Source organism: Puma concolor, chromosome A1, assembly GCF_028749965.1.
Source record: "Puma concolor isolate L17-30 chromosome A1, mPumCon1.1.hap2, whole genome shotgun sequence".
In the NCBI taxonomy this organism is placed as follows: Eukaryota; Metazoa; Chordata; class Mammalia; order Carnivora; family Felidae; genus Puma; species Puma concolor.
The window spans coordinates 72386062-72408265 of NC_141667.1; the positions used below are offsets into that span (position 1 = coordinate 72386062).

General features: G+C 38.5%; 1 pseudogene; it reads left to right on the forward strand.

Moving 5' to 3' along the window:
* The first annotated feature begins 9993 nt into the window (after nucleotides 1-9993).
* Nucleotides 9994-10615, forward strand: LOC112861203 (high mobility group protein B2 pseudogene; annotated as a pseudogene).
* Nucleotides 10616-22204: the final 11589 nt, after the last annotated feature.

Sequence of the window (22204 nt, forward strand, 5' to 3'; positions counted from 1 at the left end):
ATGTACATGATTTATCTAAGGAAATGGGAAAGCAGAAATTACTTAGCAGTGATCACATACAATATTCTAAAATGGATAAAACAGAGGCTTACATGATAAAAAAGTACTGTGATATATCAAAAGAACTGTGTGGAACTATTCCTACCTGTCTCTAACTGTTTTGTTGTGTTTTAACCACTAGGGACCATATTTATTATTCTCTTTCTCTCAGATAGATCTCACGTTTTGGAATGTTTCATCTACCAAATAAAATTAAGTAAAGGTTAATTCATGTGTCTTCTCAATTTTCTTCAAAAAATTATCGTTGCCGATCATATTTCATGAGGAAATAGTTGTTACCAAGATGAGTTGACATAAATAAATAATCTCATACACACACACACACAAAAGTGTTGCAGTCACTGAACAGCCTTGTTACAGAATATGCCCAGGCTCTTCCCAGGATTAGACCGAAATTATGGAAGGCAAGGACCATTGTGGCCTCAATGAGCACATTTGCCTAGAATGACTAAGTTGTTTAAACATCTTTTAACTTTTATTTACTATCTCCCAATTGTTTGTTGTTTTCTAGATAATTTCCTTAACTTTATTTTCTATGGAATTTTTACCTTTTACTTATTTTTTTTCTCAAAGACTATTTCTTGTTCTCTGTTTTTTTTTTTCTTAAGTTTTTTGTTTGTGTTTAATTTCTGCTTTCTATTTCATAGATGAATATATCCTCCTAACTCTCCGGAAAAAATGTAGTCTGTTTTGTTTCATTTTGTTCTGTTTTAGAGATTTTCTTCAAATGTGTCATGATCTTAGATGACACTGTTTTAAAAAAAAAAACTTTCACATTTTTGTCATTGAGAATAATGTGTATTCAGTAATGTGCACTGATATTAAATGTACAACTTGATGAATTTTTACAAGTACGAATTCATGTAACTAACACATGGTCATGGTATAGAGCATTTTCAGTACCACAGATAAGACTCCCCTGACTGCTAATTCTAACTACTAATACCATAGGTACTTTGTACTGTATTTGAACTTCATATAAATTGAATCATGCAGTATATATGTTTTTATATCTGCATTTTACCAAAAATATTACCTGTGAGGTTTATTGATTTTGTTCCATATAGTAGTAATTTATTCTTCTTTTAAAACTTTTTAAATAACTGTTTACTATTCTACCATATACATTTACTACAGTTTTTAAATGCATTTTCTCACAAATATGTATTTTGATTATTTCCAATTTGAGGCTACTGTGAATAAAGCTTCTATGAATATTCTTTTACATGTATTTTGGTAGACATATAAACCCACTGCTTTGGGATATATGCCTAGGAGTAAAATTGCTGACTTGTAGAATAGGTATGTATTTAGCTTTAGTAGGTACTACAAAACAGTTTTCCCAACTGGTTGCATCAATTTATACTTGTGTCAACAAGTTCAACAAGTTCAAATTGCTCATAATCCTTACCAAAATTTGATACAGTTAGTCTTTTTGTTTTTTTTTTTTTTTTTTTTTAATTTTTTTTTTCAACGTTTTTTATTTATTTTTGGGACAGAGAGAGACAGAGCATGAACGGGGGAGGGGCAGAGAGAGAGGGAGACACAGAATCGGAAGCAGGCTCCAGGCTCCGAGCCATCAGCCCAGAGCCCGATGCGGGGCTCGAACTCACGGACCGCGAGATCGTGACCTGGCTGAAGTCGGACGCTTAACCGACTGCGCCACCCAGGTGCCCCAGTCTTTTTGTTTTTTAATGTGTATTTATTTGTTTTTGAGAGAGAGAGAGAGAGAGAGAGAGAGAGTGGGGGTGGGGGGCAGAGAGCAAGGAGACAGAGAATCCCAAGCAGGCTCCATGCTGTTAGCACAGAGCCCCATGCAGGGCTTGAGCTCACAAACCCTGAGATCGTGACCTGAGCCAAAATCAAGAGTCAGATGCTTAAGCGACTAAGCCACCCGGACACCATTTATATAGTCAGTCTTTTTAATGTAAGCCATTTTGGTGGTTTTACAGTGATTCCCCATTGTCATTTTAAGTTACATATCCCTGGTGACTGGTGATACTGAATGTTTTTTCCTATGTTTATTGGATATTTGGATATGTGCTTTTGTGATGTTTGTTTCTAAGTTTTCACTTAATTTTTACATTAGGTTGTCTTTTATTTGTTTGAAGGTTTTTTACATGCTCTTGTAAGTATTTTGTCAGATATCCGTATACAGATATATTCTTCCTGTTTGTGTCTTTATCTTTCACTCTCTTGATGGTGTTTCTTGATGAACCAAGTTCCTTAATTTTGATGAATTCTAATAGATCAATCTGGTTTTTTTTTTTTTTTTTTTTTTTTTGGTTTAGGACCTTTTGTGCCTTTTAAGATATCTTTGCTACTATAAGTTCATGAATATATTTTTGTTTCACTTTTTTTTTTTTAATTTTTTTTTCAATGTTTATTTATTTTTTGGGACAGAGAGAGACAGAGCATGAATGGGGGAGGGGCAGAGAGAGAGGGAGACACAGAATCCGAAACAGGCTCCAGGCTCTGAGCCATCAGCCCAGAGCCTGACGCGGGGCTCGAACTCACGGACCGCGAGATCGTGACCTGGCTGAAGTCGGACACTTAACCGACTGCGCCACCCAGGCGCCCCTTGTTTCACTTTTAAAGGCTTAATTGTGGGGCGCCTGGGTGGCTCAGTCGGTTAGGCGACCGACTTCGGCTCAGGTCATGATCTCGCTGTCTGGGTTCGAGCCCCGCATAGGGCTCTGTGCTGAAAGCTCAGAGCCTGGAACCTGTTTCAGATTCTGTGTCTCCCTCTTTCTCTGACCCTCCCCTGTTCATGCTCTCTCTCTGTCTCAAAAATAAATAAATGTTAAAAAAAAATAAAAAAAAAATTTTTTTAAAGCTTAATTATTTTAAATTTAGGTCTGTAATCCACTTTTAATTAATTTTGTGTGTGGTATTAGGTAGGAGTCAATGTTCAGTTTTTTTTCCCACATGGGTATTCAAACAAAATTGTTTTCAGTGTCCATTGGTCTTCTGCACATACTGTGCTGCACTCAGTCAAAAATGAGACACTGAGGTGCCTGGGTGGCTCAGTTGGTTAAGTATACGACTCGAGTTCTGGCCAGGTCATGATCTCATGGTTCATGAGCTTGAGCTCTGCATTGGTCTCTGACAGCATGGAGCCTGCTTGGGATTCTCTCTCTCCCTTTCTCTCTCTGCCCCTCCCCCAAACATGCATTCTTTCTCTCTCAAAATAAATAAGCTTTTATTTATTTTATTGTTTTATTTTATTTTTTTTGAGAGAGAGAAAGTGCATGGGGGAGTGGCAGAGGGAAAGAAAAAGAGGATCTTAAGCAGGCTCCACTTGGGGCTGTATGCCATGATCATGAGATCATGACGTGTGCCGAAATCAAGAGTCGGACGCTTAACCAACTGAGCCACCCAGGCACCCCTCAAAATAAATAAAATTTTTAAAAAATGAGAACACTAAAAAGCAAGGGAAAAGCGACCTATTAGCAAGAGATAAGACAGTCAACAGAAACAAACATCAAGAGTGATGCAGTAAAATCTGACTGTAAGCTCTCCGTACATGGGTGGGATTGTCGACAGGCACCACTGTGTGATATTGGGTGACTATCTGGCTTTTTCATGGGAACCTACAATGTTAATTATTGTATTTTTTCAAGGACATTCAGTTTCTGCCATTAAGAATCCTCCAATCTTCTGACCTAGTTGGAAGTTTAAAATCTCCTTTTACTTGGAAAAGTAAAGGGGAGCCAGTGTTCTAAGTGTTTTCTCTCTAGTCTTTCAACCAGTCAATAGGCTTTGGTGGGTCAGTTTGTCTTGCTTGTCATTGATCTTCCCCTGTGCACAGTTGTGGAAGTTAGATCCTCTGGCTTTATCTGCTAGTTTCTACCACTTAACAGCTTTCTTATGAGCCCACTCTGCCTCAGAGTCATCACCTGTTAAATGGAGAGAATAATGCTACTTACCTCACAGTGTTGTTGTGAGAGTTAACTGAATTAAATTATGTGAAGCTTTTACAATAATGCTTAGCACATGATAAGTGCTTGAAAATCGTTAGCTATTATTAGCTTTCACTGTTCAACTCATTCAGTTACCATACATTTACTTTCATCTTCCAAAAAATGTGTAGACATGTCTCTTGAGCTACTGTCTTCTCTCACATTCTCTTTGTTCTTTTAAATATCTTTGTTGTAATCTTTACAAGATTTATGGAGGAATTTGATGTAAAAACATGTTCAATCCACATATTTAACTGAAATTCACCCAACTACAAATTTAAAATTTTAAATTGCTGCACAGACTCCCTTTATAATTTTTTAGACCACAACTGTGTAATCACTGAGCTAGATGAGTCTAGCTCAAAGATTTCCAGCTCTAAGATTCTTTCCAGCTCAAAAATTTTTATGAATTGATGAGATAAAAAAAAAAACCCATGCCCATGAAAATACTGAATTCTGTCTTTCTAAAGAAACCTCAAATCACTTTTGTTTACATTTTTTTGTTTACATTTTGTTTACATTTTTTACATTTATGTTTACATTTTTTTTCTCCTTTTCTGGGATACCTATCTTCCTACCTGATTGGACATTGGTTGGTTGATTGACAGGTGTGAAAAACACTTCAGGGAAGCTCTTTGGAAAGGACATGGAAAGCTATATACATTCCTTGATCAAATTTAAATACCCTTAAGCAACCTCCATTAACCTTGAACACCCCAAGCTGTTCCCTCAGGCTCTACAACTTACTCAACGCTCAAACCAAATATGGTCTAAGAATGAGCCCATCCACAAAAAAATGAGTCACTATTGTTTCAATGAGTGCAAAAAAATGTGAACAAAATAATTTCTATAAATATATTTATGGCATCAGTACCAAACTGTTTATCTCTGTGATATACACTGAATAAGCTATAGTAAACACTATAAGATCATATGATTTTACCTATGCACAATAAATATTCGGAAAGTGACATAACATTTAGATTTATTGTTTGTTGCTCCTGTATCAGTTAAAAGCAATTGATAATTGTTTTTATCAACTAGTGACCTAAAACTTAGGGGTCTTTTCATTAATTTTTCTCATAAACATATTGCAGCTTTGTAATATTTTCTACTTGTGTATATGTGAGCACATGTATGATGCGTATATGTTTGTGTGTATATATACACATATTTAAGGGGGGGTAGGGAGGAAAAGGGAGAGATTAGTCTATCCCAAAAGATCCAGACTCAGCTGGGTTTGATTATTTAAATGTAGATTGTACCCATTTAAAATTAAATTCAAGTAATTTTAAGGTGGACTGGGGAAATACAAAGCAGAATAATGGAAATAAGGCAAAAAATATATATAGGGGGCCTCCCCTAGTAGTTAGCTATTTTAGACTGTGAAATGATATCCCAGGAGAAGCCGAGAAGCCTCCATCACTTGAATCATTTAAAATTGGACTAGACTAAGCTCGGGAGAATATACCATTGGGAGTAATCATGCTTTGACAGAGAAAGACTGAGAGATCTTTTTCAATTCTAATTGCCATGATCCTGTGTAATTCAATTTGAAATGGCCTTGCTATTCTAATTCACAAAGATCCTATTTTTACTAACTCTTTTTCATAATCCTGGTTCTGATATCACTACTCCCTTAAAAGGAAAAAGAGACCCTCAAACTTGATTCCCAAGTATTCATTGAATTACACTCTTTATTTCCTTTTTTTTTCCCCCTCCAGACAGGCTGTTTTGCAGACTCAGGCACTGCACTCAGGGCTGGGCAGACAGTGATTATCATCACCCTCTGCTTTCATCCATTAGAGCTGGGCGTTAGCAGGTAAGGGTAAGGGCTGACAGAGAGGTTTTCAAAACTGGTCAGCATAAATGCTTCCAGGAGGCCAATTCAGGATAATCTATTGAAATATGGATCAGAAATATTGCCAGCCAAGGCTGAATATCTCTATCTGTGGCATTTAAGCCAAAGCAATAGAATGCTTTCATGGGGGAAAAATAACAAAAGCCATAATTACATGTGGAGAATTGTCTGTTCACATCGTTTGGGGGTTAATTTTGTCAAATGGTTGCCATTCTGTCTGGGTCCAGCATCTGTCTCAGCCACTTTATTTGTTTTGAGATGCTTCAGGGGTAAGGTCCCTGGAGACTTGAGTCCAGGAGGCCTCTGGTTTCCAGGAGCCAATTTGTGACAAGATCAAAGGGGTCTATAGTCCCAGGAGCCTGAGTTACACTTTGGAATTTACAGGTATACCTCGTTTTATACACACTTCCATGTTTGAAATGTATTAGAAAGTAAATTTTAGTGAATTGAATATTTTATTAACTCACTCATACTTTCAATTGTTAGTGGCCTCTGATTATTTAATTAGTGGCCAAAATTAAAGTGGAGGCATGCAATGAATCTTTATAAGCCAAGAATGCTTTTGGGATAGAGCTATCAGTGTTTTATGGCATTTCATTCCCATGTAAGTTTTATTCAACAATTTAAGAAATAGAGACCTAAAACCAAAATCAAAAAACCAAAACCACAACAAACCCAAAGCTCTGAAAATTTGAAGTAAAAATTCCAAACATTCCCAAGACAGTAATTATAATTTCTTAAAATTCAAACACTTATACGTAGGGAATATTTGAATTATAGAGTGATAAAAATTTCCCACTGTACCTTACTAACACCAATTCTTTATTCTGAAATATTTCAAACATACAGAAAGATATAAGTAGTAATATAATAAATATTCATTACGCATCACTCAGATTTTCTTTATTGTTAAAAAAATACACAGATACATACAGTTGAAGAATGTTGAACTCCCCTCCCTGTTGTTATTTCCCTTCTCCTCTCTCCAAAATAACTCCTATCCTGAAGTAGGAATACGCCCTGCCCATCTATTATCTATAATTTTACTACATGTATATGAATCCATAATTGATATGTAGTATTTTAAGTTCTATCCATATTGATGCATGTAGATCTAGGTTTAGATAAATTTAACAGGTATGGGAGTTCCATCATTATTTACTTATCCATCCCTCTAATATGTATGTATGTGGCTTCCAATCTTCCACTACTATAGACTCCACAGCACGCCTTCTTATGTACAACTCTTCAAGTTTCTTTGAAGTTTATAAGAAAATTGGAGTTTCTGGGCCTAAAACACATGCATCTTCAGCTTTTCTAGATGCTACCAGATTGCTCTCCAAATTGATAACCTTATCAACAATAAGAGTCAAATTAATCGGTCTTTCCTTTATGCTTTTTACTTTCTGAGCTTGGTTTCAGAACTCCTTCCCTCTACAAATGATAAAAAGGTATTTATTGTGTTCACATTTATGTCTTGAATTCACTTAGAATTTTTTTTGAAGTATGAGAGGTAGTTTTATGGTTTTCCATATGGATGGTGAAGCTACTTACAATGCTTGCTGGTTTTTAAGGTCACCTCTGCATGCACTGAAGTCTGATGTAAGATTAGGTGTTTCCATTCTTTGATAGTCTGGCTTCTTTTCCATTCATTGAGATGTTGCTCTTCCCCTAACACCACATTTTTAAAAAATGTATTTATTTATTTTGGAAGAGAGAGACGTGCACGCGAGAGTCGGGGGGGGGGGGGGCGGGGGGGGGGGCAGAGAGGAAGAGAAAGAGGATCCCAAGCAGGCTCCAACCTACCAGCACAGACCCTGACTAGGAGCTTAAACCCTGAGATCATGACCTGAGTCGAAACCAAGAGTTTTGAAACCAAGAGCTCATCTGACTGAGCCACCCAGGCACCACTAACACCACATTATTTTAGTTGATATAGTGCTACATTAATCATGATAGCTGATGGAGCAAATCTTTGTTTCTTTCTTCTTCTTCAAATTTGTCTTGGCTATCTTTGGACTTTTGTGCACTTATATGAATTTCATAATCAGTTTTTAGAAATTCTTTAAAATGATAAAGTGGTAATTAAAATGTGTAATATAATCTATTCTTATATCAAATCACTAAATCTAATTTATTGCTCATTAGTCAATATTAATGATATCCTGCCATGTCCTGACACTTAACTTCTTTGAAAAATAAGCTTATTATGTTCCCTTTCTTCTACAAATAACTACTATCTCTTGATTTCAGTAATTTTCATGCCATTTTCATTCTCCGAACTCATGGGCCTCTTAATATCCATTCCTGCACCAACTTAACAGATTCATTCAGTCCTTCCTGGTGTCCTGTTGTGAGACTGGCTTTGTAAATGTACCTCTTTGTCTATCTTAGTCCTCCTCTGCCTGTTTCCCATTCTGATACATACTACAAAGAGCTTGAGGAGCAGCTGTTTTCCTGGTTTAATCATGTCACTTTTATGCCCAAGAACTTAAACTCTTATTTGCCATAGGTCTTGAGTGACCCTCAGAGACTGCACATCCAATTTCACCGATGAACACTGAAATCCCAGAGAGGATTTGGTCTGCCCAGAGTCACAGAGTTAATCAGGAGAGGAATTAAGACTTTAAGGTAAAACTTAGTCTAGAACACAGGTCTTCTGACTCCTGAACTGATTCTCTCTACATTTTGCTCTCCTCTACTGAACCTTCAGATATTATTTCCTAAATGGTGTCAACACTGCATTGATTTTATTTCATATAAATCCCCCAAAGGAACTTCCCTTTCTTAGTCTTACCTCAAATTGTGACTTGTTCCTTCCTACTGCTTTGGAAATACAAACTTTTACCTTGAAATCAAATCTCTTTACTTTCCACAGAGCTATATCTTGCCTTCTTGGAAACATGTACCTTCTTCAGGGAACATAACTTTGTTATCCTTATTCGTTGTCCTAACCATGATGATAAAACCACCACTTATTACATACTTACCATGGATCTACCTCCTAAAAGACATGACATCACCTTGCTTTGCTCCACAGATACAGGATTTGAAAGCCACAGAGGTGAAGTAACATGCCCAGGCTTCCACAACGTGGAGTAGAACTCTAGTCTTTAGCAGTCCAGAGTCTGTGAGTTTACCACTTTGTTCTGTGCCTCCTAACACTAAGAATTCGACACTTTTTGGCTTACTCTAGCTTACTCTTGAGTTCAGTTGCATTTACCCTTAGCTGCGTTGGGTATATTCTTAATGTTTGTGATAAAAGTAAGTTCTTACCTTCCAACTAGACTCTATATCCTCTGAATACAGGATTATTAAGATTTTCTTTAGATTACCCTCTTCCTTCAGAGCACCTGGTATGAAGCTCTGCTCTGGGCCCCCCGTGACTAGTGAGCGTCCCTCTCACAATCATCCAAGAGACTTCCATGTTGAAAAATCTCCCATTATGGCAGAGACTAAAACTGGAACCAATAATTTTTATGACAGGGTGAATAGAATGCCACTGATAAAACATATTTACTATATATTTTAGCACAATGACTTGTTTGCTGTTACATGGATAAAGTCCATGAAAAAGCTCTCTGATTCCTCGTTACTTACAGTTTCCCTAGCCAATATTATATGCTGTTAATTGGAAACAAATTTAGCCTATCGTGTAAAATGCATTATAAACAATTCTGAGTGGATTTTACTTTAAAAGTGACTTTGTGAGAAGAAAACATAAAAGCACATGAAATTACCGAGATGAAGAAGATGTTTAAGTATAATTCAGTTTGAGGCCCACTGTTCACAATGCTCAAATAGTATTTTCCATGAGCTGGAATTAGAGCGCTCTGTGGCCAGGCTTGGACAAGGAAGAAAACTTTTTCCTCTCTCTACTTCATCTTGAACAATCATCTTGTAGCAGTGAATAAGCAGGGCTCAGATAAATTTTCAAAAGTCCTAATTAAGGGGGGTGTGGTCCATGGCAGGACTTGGAGAACTCTGCCAAACAAGAGGCTGAGGATGGCATTAGTGATAAACTAGAGCCTCTGTGGATCCTGCCCCTCCATGGGAAAAGCCACCACCTGATAGATGCTGTCTGTCACCATAGGTAAAGGAGACCCTAACAAGCTGCTGGACAGGATGTCCTCAGATGCCTTTTTCATACAGATCTACCGGGAAGAGCACAGGAAGAAACATCCAGACTCTTCTATCAATCTCACCAAATTCTCCAAGAAATGTTCAGAGAGATGGAAGACCATGTCTATAAAGGAAAAGTCGAAATTTGAAGGTATGGTAAAAAATGACAAAGCTCACTCACAGATGAAAAATTGTGTTTCTCCCAAAGGTGACAAGAAAGGAAAGAAAGAAGATCCCAATGCTCCTAAAAGGTCTCCGTCTGCTTTCTTATTGTTTTGTTCTGAACATCATCCAAAGATCAAAAGTGAACACTGTGTTTTATCCATTGGGGATACTGCAAAAAAATGGGGTGTAATGTGGTCTGAACAGTCAGCCAAAGAAGGTAAGCAACTATATGACCTGAAAGCAGCTAAAGCTAAAGGAGAAATATGAAAAGGAAATTGCTGCAATTCGTGCCAAGGGCAAAAGTGAAACAGGAAAGAGGGGCCTTGGCAGACCAACAGGTTCAAAGAAAAATGAACCAGAGGATGAGGAGGAAGAGGAAGAAGAAGATGAAGAGGATGAGGAAGAAGATGAAGAATAAATGACCATCCTGTAATGATATGTGTGGAGTGTGTGCTCAGGGAACTGTTTTGCTAAGAATGTGAATTCCAGTGTGGCTCAATATTAGCTTCGGTATAAAAACCATACAGGGGCGCCTGGGTGGCGCAGGCGGTTAAGCGTCCGACTTCAGCCAGGTCACGATCTCGCGGTCCGTGAGTTCGAGCCCCGCGTCAGGCTCTGGGCTGGTGGCTCGGAGCCTGGAGCCTGTTTCCGATTCTGTGTCTCCCTCTCTCTCTGCCCCTCCCCTGTTCATGCTCTGCCTCTCTCTGTCCCAAAAATAAATAAAAAACGTTGAAAAAAAAATTAAAAACCATACAGATTTTATTAATTTCTTGACTTGTGTGTTGTAGCACAGCAAACTTGTAGGAATTAACATCAATAGTAAATTTGGGGTTTTTTTTAGGATGTTGCATTTTGTGGTTTAAATTTTTTTTTTTTTTTTAATTTGAGGTGGGGGGTGGAGGCAGTGGGCACAGAGACAGAATCTTAAGCAGGCTCCATACTCAGCACAGAGCCCAACATAGGGCTTGATCCCACAAGCCTAGGATCATGATCTGAGCCCAAATCAAGAGTCAGACATTCAACTAACCACCCAGGTGCCCCTACATTTAAAAAAAAAATTTGTAATAAAATTATATATATATTTTAAAGGCCTAATTAAAAGATACTTACAGAATTGTAATGTTGTTGGGCTTTTTATTATAAAATGTATTAAATGGGCTTCTAAAAATTAATAGACTTTATTTTTTAGAGAAGTTTAAGGTTTATAGGGGCAACGAGTAGAAAGTTCCCCTATAACCGCCTCCACTCACACCCCTGTCCCAGATTCCCCAATCATTAACATCTTGCATTAGTGTAATACATATGTTATTGATGAGTCAGTATTGACACATTATTGTTAGAGTCTATAGCTTACATTAGTGTTCATTCTCTGTATTGTACCTTCCATGGGTTTTGGCAAAATGACATGTGTCCACCATCACAGTATCATCGAAACAGATTTTAAGCTAACAAAATATAAAAAGAAGACTAGAAGATACCATTTTGAAATATTTAACTGGTGAAACAAGTAAACTGAAACTCAACCAAAAAGTTAGTGAACTTATTCTTTATAGGTCCTACCAGACAGAAAAGCAATAGAGTAAAAATTAAGCAGTCTTTTCTTTGAAAATTGTAGTTATTTTGACAAACAGCACCGTCAAAACAGCAAATGTGAACACCACATACTCTAGCTCATTCTCTTTCGTGTACTGTTCTCAAGGTTTGGTGTGCATACTTCATAGTTAAAGTATGTCTTCCCTCGAGGATCGCATAGCCATTTAATTTCTGCTCTGGCATTTGGCCTACTGTGTTTGTAAGGTTCTATTGAGAAATGGAATTGATGATTTCTTCCATAACCACAAAGAAAAATTGAAAGTTACTGATTTCAAACCACTATTATAACCTTTCATGTTTTTCTGGAAAAATGTTTTCTTTCCAAAATGGAAAAGAAAAAAAAAAAAAGAATTCCCTATTAAATGTCTAACCATTAGGTATCAACCCATCTTTCACAATGTTGAAATTTCACCTCAGACTTGGCCAGAGGAAGGCTGGAGTTCCCCATCTGTAGTTTGGAATCTACCAGATGTTGCTGACTAGCCTGATCTCTATTAGGTTCCTGCTTGTGGAGGCATTATTGTCAAGGAAAAGAGTGGATTTCACATCCAGGGCTGACCCAGTTTGCCCCCCAGAGCAACTTTCTTGTCAGTATAGACTCACTGCTCTTGTCTCAAAGACTTCCCTCCCCAACCTCTACAGTCCCCTTGAGGACTTACATGAAGTCAGCACTGATACTTTTCCCACTCTTTCCAGTTGTGTGAAGACCACTGTAAGACTTTTTTTGGAGAATCAAAATCCAAGTTGTGATGTACAGAATTTCGTCTAGAACAATGGTTCTCAAGTGGGGGCAAATTTGGTCCCCAGGAGATATCTAACAATATCTGGAGAGATACTTTTCGATTGTTTCAGATGGGGGCTGGGGAGGGTACTGCTGGCATCTAGGAGGTAGAGGCCAGGGATGCTGCTAAGAAGCCTGCAGTGCACAGGGCAGACTTCCACATCAAAAGATTGACGCTAAATGTCAGTAGTACTGAGGCTGAGAAATTATGCTCCAGAGTTTTAGTCACACAGCCATTTTTGCCATTGCAGGTTGAAATACTTTGCATTTCAAGGTATTGCCTTTGTTGAAATATTAAAACATTACATCTTGACTTTTTAAAAAGTTAATGTCCAGTAATAGTGGAAAATAATGTTTTTTTTTTTTTTTTATTATTACCTTGCTCAAGAATAAAGCAACCACATTTGTAAAGTAGAAAACCTTAGTTGTCACTCAAAATGCAAACTGTCATAAGGGACAAGAGATTAACTGATTCTACTGCCAACTTTTATAGTGTCATTATTTTCCCCTCTAACTACCTCCTTAATATCTTTGCTGACGAAGATGTTTTAAAATGGAAGACAATTAGAGGCTTTTTGTTTATGAAAAATGAAGTGTTCAGGCACAAAAGCATGCACAGTGGACCTCTTATAGAATGTTTAAAATCTCCTTTCATTAAAAGATGTTCTTAAGTGGCCATTTGTCACCTAATAGGAATTCCTGTTGTTGCAACTGTTGTTTTTATGCATAAACACCAGCATCTGTAGATTTCCAGGATATCCTTTACAATTTCACACCCTTTAATTTCATGTTGGGTTGACTTAGATGATTTTTCCCTCTTAAAATCACATTATGCAAAAGTTTATCTGAGAATACACTAGAAAAGCCATTGTAAACCTGCAGTCAGAGAACTAGATCCTAGGCACAGATGAGTTCTGTTTAGCCAGGATAGAATTTAATTTAGATTTTTAAAAATCAGTTGTCAATATTCAAAAAATGAACAGACTGCTCGCAAGAATCTGGATATCTTTTTTTTCTTGAAAAAAGAAAAGAGCATTTGGGACCAGTATTCCTCCATGGCAATAGTTCACTGCAGGAGAATGGCAGCTGGACACTTTTGCCAGGGCAGGCTCACGCCAGCTTGCTCTATTCCTGCCCAGCTTGCTTCACTCAGTCACCCAGCCAGGCTGCCCCCAGCGTCCTTGGAATTTGCAACCCCTGCTCCATTACAAATGAGTTCTGCAGGTACAAACATTTGGTGGTTAGTAGAACCCAGTCTTTGGCTCATCAACCAATTTAGCAACTCATATTTGAAGGAAGATGGAGAGCTGAGGCAGTTCAGGAGGGTGCTAGGAAATGTGATGAAGAGAATGCAGAGCTTGAGCTGTGACTGAATGGAAGGAGAAGGGAGGGTCATGAAACGAACTGTACCTGAGACTGAAAACAGATTCACTTCCTCGGATCAGGCCCTGCCAAGAAATCTTCTGGACTTTGGTGAGAAGAGGGCAATCCAGGTAGTAAACATGAAGAAAAATCAAGGACTTTATGGCTACATCAGAAGCTCTTTGTCATTAAATTGGACTGTGTATCATCTTTGCCACAAGCGGTAGCTTCTAGTCCTGGCCCGTGTTCTTGAGGAATCACTAGAATTAGAAACAGAATCCAGGATATAGAATCCAGGAAGAGCTCTAGGAGTCGGTCCAAGGAGGGAGGATTATAATGTGCAAAAATTAGGACACAAGCAAAGCAAAGGTAGAGGGAAAAGCAAGCTTATGACCAAAACCCAAGGAGTATCAGATATGGCATTATGATCCAAAGTGTGGGGTCAAGCCAGAAGAAAGGTCAGGATAGGGAAGATGTAGGAAGAGGACAGTTTCTGGCCTCTGTGTTCCTTTGTGCAAAGTCTATGATTTGGATGAATCTAGAAGACCCATGGGGCCCCTCATTCTTTTATCTGTAGTAGTCTGAAGTTCATGCGTTAGTGAGTTTCCATTTCTTTGGGAGCATGGTGTTTGATAGACATTTCTTTCTAGTCATTCACGGTCTGGAGAAAAGCAAGGGGTGGTCTGACCACACAGAACATGGGGTTACTTCCCTCTCTCCATGCCCCCAAATAGGACAAACAAGATAAAATCTTTAAGCTATAGTCTACAAATGTGAAGGTGAAGGTGAAGGTGAAAAAATTCTTGGGGCTAGAGGGAGGGGGGAGAATGAGGAAATGTATTGTTTGGAGGGTGTTTAAGCCTTATCTGATGCAAGAGAAAGAAAGGACTGGAAAGAAAGACATTTGAGGAAGGAAGAGACTAAAAGAACATTCGAATTGTTGCTGGAAGGGTTCTCAGGAAATACTACCTAGGCTGGGCTTTTCCTGTTCAATAAGTATAGAGGGACCATATAATTTACCATCCAAATCTAGGCTCTTCCAAGAGTGAATGAGGAAACTATTGGACAATTTTCCAAGACACCGGCAAAATCTGAGAGGAAGTAAGGAACCTCCCTTCAGCTTCAGGGCCCCAGGCTACTGACTACTAGGCCCATGACTGAACCTACAGTGTTGGGATGTAGAAAGTGGAGACTCAAGCTTGGTTAGGATGAAGGAGAGAGTGCCTCTTATCTCTAACTAAGCTTCAGAATCACCCAGAGACTTAAAAAAAATTACAGATGCCCAGAAATTCAATTTTAATTATTATGGATTGGGCCTAAACAAGGGTGTTTTTTTTTTTTTTAAAGCTGCATGGTGATTCTAATGTGCTACCAACCCGGAATGCAACATTTTTTCCCAGGCTTCTAGGTGACCATACCTTCTCCTCCCTCTCCCCAGTATTTGCCTATGCTGCCAAGATGGAGAGAGCACCCTGAAACTAGGACATTTCCCCCCTGCTTCCACTGCTCCCCCAGCCCCAATTCTGGGGCAGGAGGAGGTATGGGCTGCAGTAAAGTGAGCTTGTGTATTTAAGCTGAGAATTTGTATTTCTTGCCAGGAATAATTGAATATTAAAAAAAAAAAAAAAAAAAAAACAGAACAAAACCTGAACAAAACTTGTGAGTGAACCAGGTCTATTTCAGCTCTTGGCATCCCAAACTTGAAGACGGAAGAAGTCGTGCTTGGCTTAGTGCTTTATCACTACCTAGAGCCATACAGATACATTCAATATGTTGGTTGCTGTGCCTATTTAGTGTTTGGAGATGGCAACATCGAATCTATCCTCAGACCTTCAGATTTTTCATTTAACCCACATTTATGGAGCAAATGTTGGGGCAAGGCACTAGAAACCACCACAGCTGCAGCTGTGCTACAAAGGAACCCACAGACTTCACTTTCAGGACAGTTGCTGAAGTAATACATGGAACCCAGAGAAAGCCAGGCTGCTTTGAACTGTTAAAAGATAAACTGAGGCATATTAAAAATTGTAAGAGTTTGAGTAGAAATCGATTGGAGTGAGGCAGGGCCGAACCAGAGGTGGTTAGGAGCAAGCACCCTGTGGCAGGAGCTCAGGAAAGACTTTTATAAAGAAATTACAGAAGCAGGGCACCTGGGGAGCTCAGTTGGTTAATCATGGGAACCTTGGTTTCGCTCAGGTCATGATCTTGCAGTTCAGTTCATAGGTTCAAGCTCCCATGGGGCTCTGTATAGACCGCACTGAGCCTGCGGGGGATCCTTGCTCTCCCTCTCCCACTGCCTGTCCCCTCCCTCAAAATAAATAAATAAGCGTTAAAAAAAAAAAAAAAAAAGAAATTGTAGACGCAAAGAAAGGAAATTATTTGATTAGCTATAGCTTCATGTCTGGTTGGTTGGTTGTGATCAGTTGTCCTTAGCGTTTTGATTTCCTTTGAGGCATTTACAGGCTTAGGTTCTTGGTTGCTTTGGTAGGCCGTTGGGGCTTTAGAACCATATCCATCTAACGGCCTCCTTGTTTAATTAATTTAACAGAACTGCTCTCACCACAGTGTCAGTGGTTACACAGCCAGTAGAAACACCAGTCGAATAGGCAAGAATTAATAAAAAGCATTTTAAATCCTCATTTCAGCCTCTCAGAAAATCACCAGGGGATTATATAACCCTCGGCCAGGCTTCAGTTTGCCTTCTCTCTTCACTGGCAAAATCTCAGGACCGCATCCCTTATCAATAGCCCAGTATTTCAATTTCATCTCACATCTCAATACTTAGTGCGGTTCACCAAGGTAACTGTTCTCTCTTTCCTTTCTCTCTCTCTCCACTCCCCCAAACTCTGCTTCCCAACTCCCTCTTGGAAGCCTTTAATTCTCTCCTCCTCCTTTCTGGGAGCCTTTTCTGGGGCCAGGGCTCCTTTTCCTTTAAGATGTAAATCCAGCAGCTCAGCTCAGATTCTAATCAGCACGACAAAAGGCCAGGCCTGAAGCTGTCTGAGCAGCAAGACTCCTTCCTCTTGGAGCCTGGGGGTGGAAGAGGAGGGGGGAATGCTGTGACTGCTCAAAAATGAACATATTTGCTCTGCATATTTGTATGTAAACGTATTTACATATACATATATACAAGCATAATTACATGGAGGGTCCTAGATAGGTGTTATGAAATATTGTGGAAGGATTCAGGAATCATTTTGTGTGAGAATGATATGTATGATACAGAAATATATGCCAGTGGTTCTAAATTAATTTTTGTTACCGAACACATTTACAGTATATTAAAAAATGAAAGTTTTGCCAAAGGAACTAAAAATGCCTTTTAATATCCCACTACTGTTAATTTTCACAGTCACGGAACAGAAATTATTGTTTCTCATTCTAATTAGGGTCAGATGTGGAGAGGTATGTACACATTCTTTGAAAGAAAATTAAAACATAATACCTTTACAGGTCCAAAAATATAATGTAAATATAAAATATAGAAGTTTGCAAAAATTTTTCTTGTTGGTATTCATTATTAGGCTGAGTATTCCTCAATACACTGGATTGTTTTATCACTGTAACTCTAGCACCTAGTATGTTGCCTAAAATAAGAGAGGTGGTCATTATAAATAATACAAGCTGGCATTTACTGAACATTTGCTAAGTGCTGGGCATTGTGCTATAAGCACTGAATCTCAGTCTCTTAGATTTTCTGCCATTGGTGTTATGCATAGAAAGGACTTTTCAACTGTAACATCTTTTAAGGCTTATATCTTTTAGTTCTCCAAGATTCTTTTTCTTTTTTCTTCCTTCCTCCCTCTGTCCCTCCCCCCTCTTTCCTTCCCTCCTTCCCATTCATCTTCCTCTCTTGTTGTAAATATTTAGATCAATGCTGCCCAATAAAAACATAGTGCTATCCGCAAATGCGAGCAATGCAATTTTTTTTAAAGATTTTATTTTTATTTTCAATTGTATTATGTATTTTTGAGAGAGAGAGAGAGAGCTAGGGCAGAGTAGGGGCAGAAAGAGAGGGAGACAGAGATCTGAAGTAAGCTGTGTGCTGACAGCAGCCAGCCCAAAGCGGGGCTCAAACCCACGAACTGTGAGATCATGACCTGATCCTAAGTCGGCACCTCAACTGACCGAGCCACCCAGGCACCCCTGTGAGCAACACAATTTTAATTTTCCTAGTAGCTACATTAAAAACGTAAAGAGAAGGAGATGAAATTCATTTTAATAGTATATTTTATGTTACCCAGTATATACAAATATTATCATTTCAATGGGTAATCAATATGCAAAAAATTTAATGAGATATTTTGGAATCTTTTCTTTTAACTGAGTTTTCAAGATCTGGAGTATATTTTACATATTAATATATCTCCACATAAAATAGCATATTTCAAGTACTCAATTGCCACATGGGGTTAATGGTTATTGTATTGGACAACACAGTTTTAGGCCATGTGAGTTAGAGATAGAAATTACCAACCAGTCACTCCAACCCTTTTTCTGAATAATCCACCTTTTCCCTACTTATATCCAAAATGACTTTTATTCGATAAGCGTCCCACTTCGGCTCAGGTCATGATCTCACAGTTCGTGGGTTTGAGCCCCGCATAGGCTCTGTGTTGACAGCTCAGAGCCTGGGGCCTGCTCTAGATTCTGTCTCTCTCTCTCTCTGTCCCTCCCCTGTTCATGTTCTGTCTCTCTTTCTCTCAAAAATAAATAAACATGAAAAAAAATTCAAAAATGACTTTCATTTATATCCTGACATCTTGTATATATGCACAGCACTCAATACACGTGGTAGAATGAGTGAATGATAGGATGACATGATTTATTTTAGAAGGATAAGATATTAAAGAACTTCATTGGAGGGGAGGACTTAACATTAATGACACCCACAGAACTGGACACATGTTGAATCCCTGATGTTAGCCCAGTTACTTGATAAACATGATCTTGCGTACTGCTCACAGCATATTTTATAAGATTGCTACGTTCAGACTCACTTTTACAAAGAAATTGAGGCTTAGCAATGTTAGGAACTTGCTCGAGGTTATCGAGGTTACAATCATAGTAAATTGCAGGCCAGATTTGTAACTACATTTGTCTGAGTCCACACTGACCCCTTCACCATGCCATACTGACTTTATAGATAAGACCATCAGGCTAAAGAAACAGCAGAGTCTGTGTTTAAAAAAAACACCATTGCTTACCATAGTTGTTGAAATTTTCTCTCTCATTTCACTAGAGAGAATAGTTTAGTATAGAGTAGCAAATATTTTTTCATTTCCACAAGTTTCTCTATTTGTTTCCAGGATATTTACTGGAAAGCCATTTGGAAAATTATTTTATTCCTTTAAAGAGTGCAGGAGAGAGAATATATAACTTATATTTTGTGGTTTGAAGCTTATGTGATTAAATAGTACACAAAGATATTAATAGTGGAACCAAGATACCAGTATCATTATATTCCTTTCTGAACCTCCTCTAAGTACCAGAAAAAGTCCTCTTTAGATTGAGGTTACAAATTAGGATGCTAAATTAGGTGAGTAAGACTCTTCCTTACTTATTCTATAAGGTAAGCTGCTTGTTGAAAGTCAGAAAATAATGCATTCCTGTGCATATGTAATTGTACAGATAATTGCCTCTATCATTTAAAAATATCATTTGCCAAAATGGTGTCTATGATTAATTATGTACATTTATCATTGAGTCGACTGGGGTACATTATAAAATCCTTTCCCTAAGCTCATGCATCTTTCCTCCCTTCTTGTTTTTTTCAGTGTAACTTATTTAGTAATTCAAATTTTTTTGTTATTCGTTAAGCCATAATTCACCTGCACAGGAACCAGCAACCAAATTGCCCTCTGGCTGCAGGGGGCTTGTTTCTTGACTTGTGACATCAGGGAACAAGGATGATGTTTAAAATCTTCCTTCTTGTTTCTTGGATGCTTCTAAAACAAAAATCCTGGGAGAAGGATCATTTATTGATATTAAATATCTCCATTACCATGTCCTTAGCCTGAAACCATGTAGTGTTGGGCTTCAAAGTCAGGTGCTACTAAGGAAAGAAAAAAAAAATAATTAATTTAAAAATAAGAAAGTATATAGTAATCCTGAAATCCTGACATATAGAACTTATCTAATATACATATGATGTAATTAATGATAATACCTACTGTTTGAGAACAGATTCCATCTTTAACATGAGGCCTTCTGATGGTCTCTCTGTTTCTGCTCCCCCTTGGATTCTTAGCAAAACATCCAGATGGATCCTGTTGTAGTCTTATTTGTTAAACCTTAGCAGTCCTACTTCCCAGAGTAGGAAAGATGGTTGCTGTCAGCCCTGAATCTATTATCTACATAACTCAAAATCCCCAAAGAAGCCTTCTTAATCCCAACTCCATTTACAAATCTAGCAAGAACCCTGATTGTTTGGTTGACCCTATACTGGTGATAGGGGTGTAGTGTTGATGTAGCATGCTATATTATTTGTGGCAGTGGATAGCTTCATCAGGATCAGAAGGATGAGAGAAGGAGAGGTTCTCCAAAGAAAGGATTTTAGGCAAGTGGGCAGTATGAGTCCACTTTGGAACCCAACACTTTTATTGCTTTCATGTCATTTGAAAAGACTGTATTTTAAGCTCCATGAAGGCAGGGACCAACTCTGTCTTGCTAACTACTGTATCCTCAAGATATAGAACATTATTATTAGATGCTTAATAAATTTATGAATGAATGAATGGATGAATGTCAAGCTACACGGGAGGCAAATTACTAAGTTTGTTTGGTGACCTCAGAGCAAAGGAGGACATTATGTGGGTTAAATGGTGTTGTGCGGAGACAACTGGGGGGAGCCCTTTGGATTTACCTGCCAACCCCTACCCCCATCACTACTTGGGGATTAGAACTGCTAATATGCCTCAGTTCATTTCATTTCCTTTGTTCCATTTTTGACTGGCTCCCTTTGAGGTTGGCATATTCCTTCTTTAGAAATGGAGAGACCTTAAGTTAGGTCTGGCTCTAGGTAACACGTTGTTCCTTAAGGTTAGTTTTATATATTTTTGCTGGGGTTTGTTGTACGGAGCTTCTCTTCTTCAAACTTTCAAGGGAAATCTTTCATTTCTGAATCCATTAGAGGCCCTTGACTTCCTCCCTCTTATCCCCACTGCCTGTGTATAACTCTGAGATCTGTTTCCTCACAGAAACCACCCAGGAAAACACAGTGTCAGTACTGGTATGGTATTTTCATTCATTCATTCATTCCATATATATTAACAGAGTCTACTATGTGCTGGGTACAATGCTGAGCTCTGGAGAGGTGATCCTGAACAATTGGACTAGAAGAGGAAGCAGACATAATGCCACACAAATACACGATTTAAATCAGGAGACAGGTAGTACAACGGAAAGAAACTCAGTGCCGTGTGGGTATATGGAGGAATCCTCCTCTATTCTACGTGATCTGAAGAGCTTTCCCCAAGGAAGTGACATCTGAGCTGCGATTTGAAGGATGAATACATGTTAAACTGGTGGGAGCCTAAATGTTTCAGGCAAAGGGGAAAGCATAAGCAAAGACCCAGAGACAGGGAAAGGCATGGCTTCTTCAAAGACATGGGAGAAGGTCAGAGTAGCTGGAGTTAGTGAGTGTGAGGAGGGTTCTATGAGATGAGGTTAGAGAGGGAGGGAGGCATCAGCTTATGCAGGGTTTGATAGACATATTGATAATTTTATCTTTATTTTGTGAGGCATGTGAAGCCTTTAAGTGGTGGAGGTTGACCTCTGTTTCTCCGTGGAATAGATCACTCTAACTGCAGAACGAAGCAGGTATTGGACAGGGCTAAGAATGGGTGGCCGAGACCAGTTAGAAGCCAACATGATACAGAAATGAGAAATTAGGAAACTAATTTTTGCATTCTTCACGGAATATTGAGTCCTCTGCTTTATCAAGTCTGTCAGCTAGCAGTTCTCATTTGGGAACTGATGATGGGCTGTATCCTGACTTTGGCATGCTAGAGACCAGTGTGCCAGGAAAAGGGTATATTGAATGAGCAGATACACTTCTGGGGCTTGCTGGTTTGGAGGTATTGGAGTACAGTCATGTAGAAAAGTAAATGAGAAGGCTGGGGGTGTGGGTCTGATGATGGAAAGCATTAGATCCTAAAGCTAAGGCTTGGGAGACTTCCATAAAGAGACTGTCATAGGAGCTGAGAGTATGAATGCAATTATTAAAGATTATGTTAGGGAAGAAGGAAAAAACTGCTAAGGAAAACACCTATATTTAGGAATGGATATTCATTCCAC